Below are 6,120 nucleotides of genomic sequence, written 5' to 3' on the forward strand. Positions count from 1 at the left end.
AGTAGACTTAATTTCAATACTATAATAAGAGGGACCAATTCAAATTCTCACGATTTGTTTCATACCCACAAAAACCACTTCAGGGACATTAATGATCTCTCAAAACTGATCCATTTTGTGCAAGTAAACCATATTTATTTTATTTTATTTTATTTTATTTTATTTTATTTTTTTGGGTACCAGGGATCGAACTTGGGTCCTTGCACTTGCGCAGCAGGTGGTGAACCCACTGAGCTAAATCCCTGGCCCAACCATATTTCTTTTAAAAAGACTTGTGCACTTGCCCAGGCTCAAGGATATTAAAATCTAGCACATATAGCCCATTACTAGAGGTAGAAATACAGGCGATACACTATCACAGCAACAACCATCAAACACAGTTAAGAATTTTCTGTAACAACCAAATGGATAATCAAATATTGCAACAACTCAAGCATTACTGAGCAAAGTGCATTTCTACAGTATTCAGTGTTGCTATTTAGTTTTCTAACTTACAACAGCCTATGATAACTGGCAGTGAAAAAGGTCCTTGCAATGGACTGCCTCTACTTGAGAACTTATGATGTAATTATTGCATGCTGCTAATATACTATCTAAACATTAAAGATACTCCTAAAATATTTGGTGGCAGACTATGATTAAGACATTACACTACAAAAAAAATCTTATGCAGAAGGAAATCCTAAACTGACGTGCTTCTGCTTTAAATATTGTGAAAACATTACAGCAGAATGAATTTTCACAGTGGTTAGGTCAAATGCAGTTACATCATAGCAACAGTACGTTTTGCACAATTTAAGCCTTTGGCTAGTTCTTTAGCCAGCTTCTTCCTCTGATTCTTCTTCTTCAGCAAATTCTAGCCAAGTCAGCCACTGATTCACCTGTAACAAAGCCTTGCCTTTTCCTGGAAACTCGTGGGTTATATCTTCTTTCCAAGCCAAGAAAGCTTCCTCTTCAATAATTTCCATGTCATAGAAGTGAACAAAAAAGCAGAGTAACATGCCTTTTGGGAAGTTGCTGTTATAACAGTGCACCTGCAGAGCATACAGGGCACTGACCTATAGATCAACATGATCATGAAGGAATTTCTGCATCACTGGCTTGAAAGAAAGCAGCAGTTGTTTTTCCTGCTCTGTTCTTTGGAAGGAGCAAAGGAAGAATCCGTTTTGTCGCTGGGTGAGCTTACTTCACTAGAAATATACTGTAAGAAGCTAGTCATTAAGATGTTCACAAATCCTTTATCTACACGAAGTTTGGGAGAGATGTTATCTTTTATCCATTTATATATGGTTTTAGGGGATGGGTCCAACTCTATTTGCTTCAACAGTTCCTTCTTTAATTTGAGGAGTGGAAATAAGAAACTCAGTCCCTTTCCTTACAAAATCTCCAACATACAGCCCTTACTCTGATCAATTTCTGGGAGCATTTTCTGCATATTGACCTTGCTTTATTGAAAAAGTTCTGTTAGCCAGTCTCGATTTTGTAATTTAGCTAATTGCTGAAGACACAGTAAGAAGGGAGGAAAATGGGTACCACTTTCCAATGGTTGAGCTAGTTCTAAAATGCTCACCAGCTCTAAAATGATGGCACGAGCTGCAAACTGTGCTAAGTATGATTTCACCAAAGGGATGTCAACCTCCGGTTTGGAGGACTGATCCAATACATTCAGGAAAGCCTGCATGAAGTTGTCACTTGTGGCAATCCCTTCCTGTTTGAGTAAACTGATCAAAGAACTTGCTTTTTCTTTATCTTCATCACTTCTGTCTAGTGACAGGACGATTACTTTGCTTAACATCTCAGGAAGAAAATGTTTAGGAGCTCTCATATCTCTTACACCATTGACAGCCTCATTTGCATTTCCACTATTCAGACACTCAGTCACAACAGTTTCAGTTAGTTTAAGTAGTTCTTCCTTTGATGGTGGTGGCTTTTTGCTGGTCTTGGCAGGCTTTTCCTGGATAAGTGGTGGATTAGTTTTGAGACCAAGCTGAGGTGTCTGTCCCAGAGGTGGTGTTTGAGTGTGTGGTGGTTGTGCACTAGGAGGAATCATAGTTATCTGGGGCTGAAGCTTGATTTTTATTCATCAGGAATGACTGAGCAGGCCCCAAGCTAATCTCATCTGCATTAAGCTGTCCTTTCTTAGAAAACTGAGATGGCATATCCTTCGACTGTCCTTGCAGCTGGGATAAGAGTCCCTGACTCTGGTTATGGTAGAGTGGGCTTAGTCCCTGGCTTTTCATAAACTTGCCTCCCATCTCTCCAAACTGTGACTGTGTGGGAGGCATGATGTGTCCCCCATGGCCATTAAATAACTGATTTGACCGATGATGTCCCATGGTGGGTGAAATTCTATCCTGGATAACTCCTGGGCCAGTACCAATTCCGCTACCTGGCATTTGTCCAAACATATCATCAAGTCCTCCAAGTGGGTCCCTATGCATTTTCATCCTGGGTGGCATGAATGGTCCCTCCAGAAAGAAGTCACTTCTCATCCCTTGAGGAATAGGAGCAGGAATAAACACTCCTAGATCTTTTACTGCATCTTGATTGATTTGATTGTCTTTGGTCCATTGTCAAGAAAAGCCTTGTGATCCGGGGATTTAGCTCAGTGGTTATGCAGTCTGCCTTGCAAGTATAAGGACCCAAGTTCAATCCCTGGTACCAAAAAAAAAGAAAGAAAGAAAAGCCTTGCAAGGAACCCAATGAACCCAATGGTGCTCTTGCAACTGTATCCTGCAGGAGGAAACGAATCCTTGCTACAGCAATTCCATCAAGGAGAATATCAGGGGAAAGTACTGATCCATTAAGGACTTGGCTCATTCATGGTCTAATCTAGGTCCCACTGTCCTCATTATCTGACAGAGGCACTCCAAATCCTCTCCCATATCTTTGAGTTGGACTCTCTTCTTTTCCAAAAGTGTTTTGATGCACTTATGAAGGATAGATTCATGAATATGATCAAGTTCTCCAATGAATTTGATGTTCCCCAACATCTTGATCTTAGCAATGGGCCTGTTCCTCCTCCTTGGGGAAAAGAGGATTTTCACGTTTATCATAGACATCAACATTTCCGTTTTCCGTTTTCAAATTCATCTTGTAATTTGGAAATTAGGAGGCATCTGAATATTGTGCTTTGCTTCTGTCCTAGTTGACCCTCTGCTGCTGGGCCATCAAAGTTCTGCCAATCACAGACATAGCTGAGAACACAGTGAACTATACTTTGGCTCTTCTAGGGCTTTGTGCACAATCATCAGTATGACCCCTTTAAGGATGAGTTTAGACTCTACACCCACATTGAGGAGCTCAAGACATAGCTTGTCAAACTTCTTAGGAATAAGCTTATTTAATATGCCTCTTACTTTCCTGAAGATTGCATCATGTCGTTCTTTTTCATTTGCGGAGTTGTTTGCTACAGAGTTGTCATCTCACCTAGTACTTTGTGCAGGAATCCATTTCTGAGCATTTTGCCCTGGGGTTTTCCCCAGGAACTCGCTGTTGCCAGCAGTTTTGGGATAGTGCTGAGGTGCACCCTTACTTCCTCCTCCGCCTGAAGCACTGAAACGAGAAGCACCCCCTTCTGCAACTGCACTCTCCACTTTGGCGGCTTGACTACGAAGAGTCTTCAAAAGACTAATATGAAAGGATGGGGTGGGAAGGGGAGGGGATGGCAGAAATGAAAAACCTTCACTGAAAACTCTGCAGCTGCCCCTGCAGCTGCCTCCTCATGTTCTGGTCGTCGGGGATTGGAAGTATACACGACACATCTTAGTTCTTTTTATATTTCCTCTCTCCCCAGTCCTTTCCACTTTGGGTGCCTTTTTATTTTTCTTGCCTATTGCTGTCTAGATCCTCAAAACCTGTGTTGAATGTAAGCTTTCAGTCTCTCACTCTGGATTTTTTTTTTTTTTTTTTGCTACCAGGGATCGAACTCGGGTCCTTGCGCTTGGACAGCAGGTGACGAAACCACTGAGCTAAATCTCCGGCCCTCACTCTGGATTTTTTATATTTGGTTTTTTATTACATTGAGGTAGTTCCCTATTTCTCTGTGTTGATTTATCATGTGCTGTGCATTATTGTAAAAGTGTTTAATTCTGTTAAATGCTTTTTCAATTGAGAGGATCGTGTGTTTTATTTTTTTAAATAAACCTGGTATTTTATATTCATTTTCTTATGTTGAAGCACCCTGTGTTTCAGGAATAAATATTCCTGATCGGGCATGCTATCATTTTTTTTTTTTCTCCTTGTGATACTGGGGATGATTTAACCCAGGGCCTTCACACTAAGCTACAGCCCAACTCTTTTTTTTTTTTTTTCCTTTGAAACAGAGTCTCACTAAATCACTAAGTTGACAGGCTGGGGTCGAGCTTGCAATCCTTCTGTCAGCTTCTGAGAGTCCTGGGCTTACAGGCATGCACTGTCATGCCTGGCCTTAGTATTTCTTGAAAAGCAATTCTAGGCTTTTCAACACTCCCTTGGCTTTTTTTTCTTGGTACTGGGGATTGAACTTGGGTCCTTGCACTTGTGAGGCAGGTGGTGGAACCACTCAGGAAAATCCCTGGCCCTCCTTGGTTTTTATTTATCCAAGAATATCTTAATTTCTCTCTCAAAAGTTGGACAATTTTTCTGAATATAGAAGTTTTATCTTTTAGCACTTTGAATATATCAACCCACTGCCTTTTAATCTCCAGGGTTTCTGTTTCTGTGCACACGCGCACGCGCGCGCGCACACACACACACACCTGCTAATAACACTGGCAAGGAGCCCTTACATATGATGCTACTTCTCTTTTTGTTTTGTTCTTGGTTGTTTTATGGTGCTAGGGATCAAACTCTGGACCTTATATATGCTAGGCAATTGCTCTTACAGTGAGCTATACCTGCTTTTAAGATTCTCTTTCTTGTGTTGGCCTTTGACATTCTGACAATAAGTGCCATGTGCTTGTCTTTGATTTTGTCTTACTTGGATTTTGAGTTTCCTCCATGTTCATATTCATGTATTTCATCAAATTGGAAACTTAGGCATTATCTCTTCTCTCAACCCTTCAGCTCTGTCACTCCAACAATGCATACATTGGTTTGCTTAACAGTGTCCTAAAGTCTCATAATGAGGCAGAAATTCCGAAAAAAAAAAAAAAAAAAGCCTTTGCTCCAAGAATCTGCCTGACCTTATGTGACTCTCCTCCTGACACCCCCTCTTCCTCAGGAATGTGACCCCATGTCCTTCCCAACTGACAGAAGAGATGGCCTAAGCAGTCCATCTCTGCACATCTCCTTTGAGGAAAGAGCATCCTGTCCAGTGACTGATACAATTCACAGATAAAGGCTGTGAATTAGTTTTATTACATCGTGGGATCCTGGGAACATAGGGCATATTTTCTCTTCAAGGCTAAGAAAGTGACTCAGGACTAATTGCCTTTGTTTCTTGTTTCTCTAACTTTCTTGCTATGCACCAAAGATTGTATATAAAGGACCCTCTTGCCTTTGTGCTTTTGCTCAACCACTTGGACAGAGTCCACTGAGCCCGTGTATACACCTTAAATAAAATCCTCCTGACTCCCATTTGGTCTTTGTCTCTTGGAATTCTGCAACAATAGGTCTTGTTTACTTTTCTGTTCCTCAAAGTGGATCATTTCAAGTTGTCTCCAAGTTTATTGATTTGTATGCCTACTCAAACATACTTTGGAATTCCACTATCGTATTTACTTACTGTACTTTTCAGCTTTAGGATTTGTTTTGTACATGCAGCTTTGTCTTGACTTTGTTCACATCATCTTTGAGCATCTTTAAGACAGTGTTTTAGAGTATTTGTCTATTAAGTCTAACATCTGGCCTGTTTCTATTGATTTACATTTTCTTCTTTTCCTGTTTCTTTATATACCTTAATTTTTTTTGTTGAAAGCTGAATGTATGAATTTTATAAATGTGGTATCTCTGGAGAATTCTTTCTCAGGATTTGCTTGATTTTACATTTTTTTCTTTCATTTTTTTTTTGGTACCGGGGATCAAACTCAGGTCCTCGTGCTTGTGCAGCAGGCAACGAAACCACTGAGCTAAATCCCCAGCCCTCATTCTTATTTTTTAAATCATTGTAGTGTTTCTGGGTCAAAGATCAGTCTGAGA

General features: G+C 40.5%; 2 pseudogenes; both read right to left on the reverse strand.

The window, feature by feature from the left end:
• Window positions 1-800: 800 nt before the first annotated feature.
• Window positions 801-2,575, reverse strand: LOC147828234 (eukaryotic translation initiation factor 4 gamma 2 pseudogene; annotated as a pseudogene).
• A 24-nt stretch (window positions 2,576-2,599) lies between these two features.
• Window positions 2,600-4,982, reverse strand: LOC101723493 (eukaryotic translation initiation factor 4 gamma 2 pseudogene; annotated as a pseudogene).
• Window positions 4,983-6,120: the final 1,138 nt, after the last annotated feature.

The sequence above is a fragment of the Heterocephalus glaber genome, unplaced genomic scaffold (assembly GCF_053883595.1).
Source record: "Heterocephalus glaber isolate CG9 unplaced genomic scaffold, H.glaber_assembly_v1.0 deba00001195, whole genome shotgun sequence".
NCBI lineage: Eukaryota > Metazoa > Chordata > Mammalia > Rodentia > Bathyergidae > Heterocephalus > Heterocephalus glaber.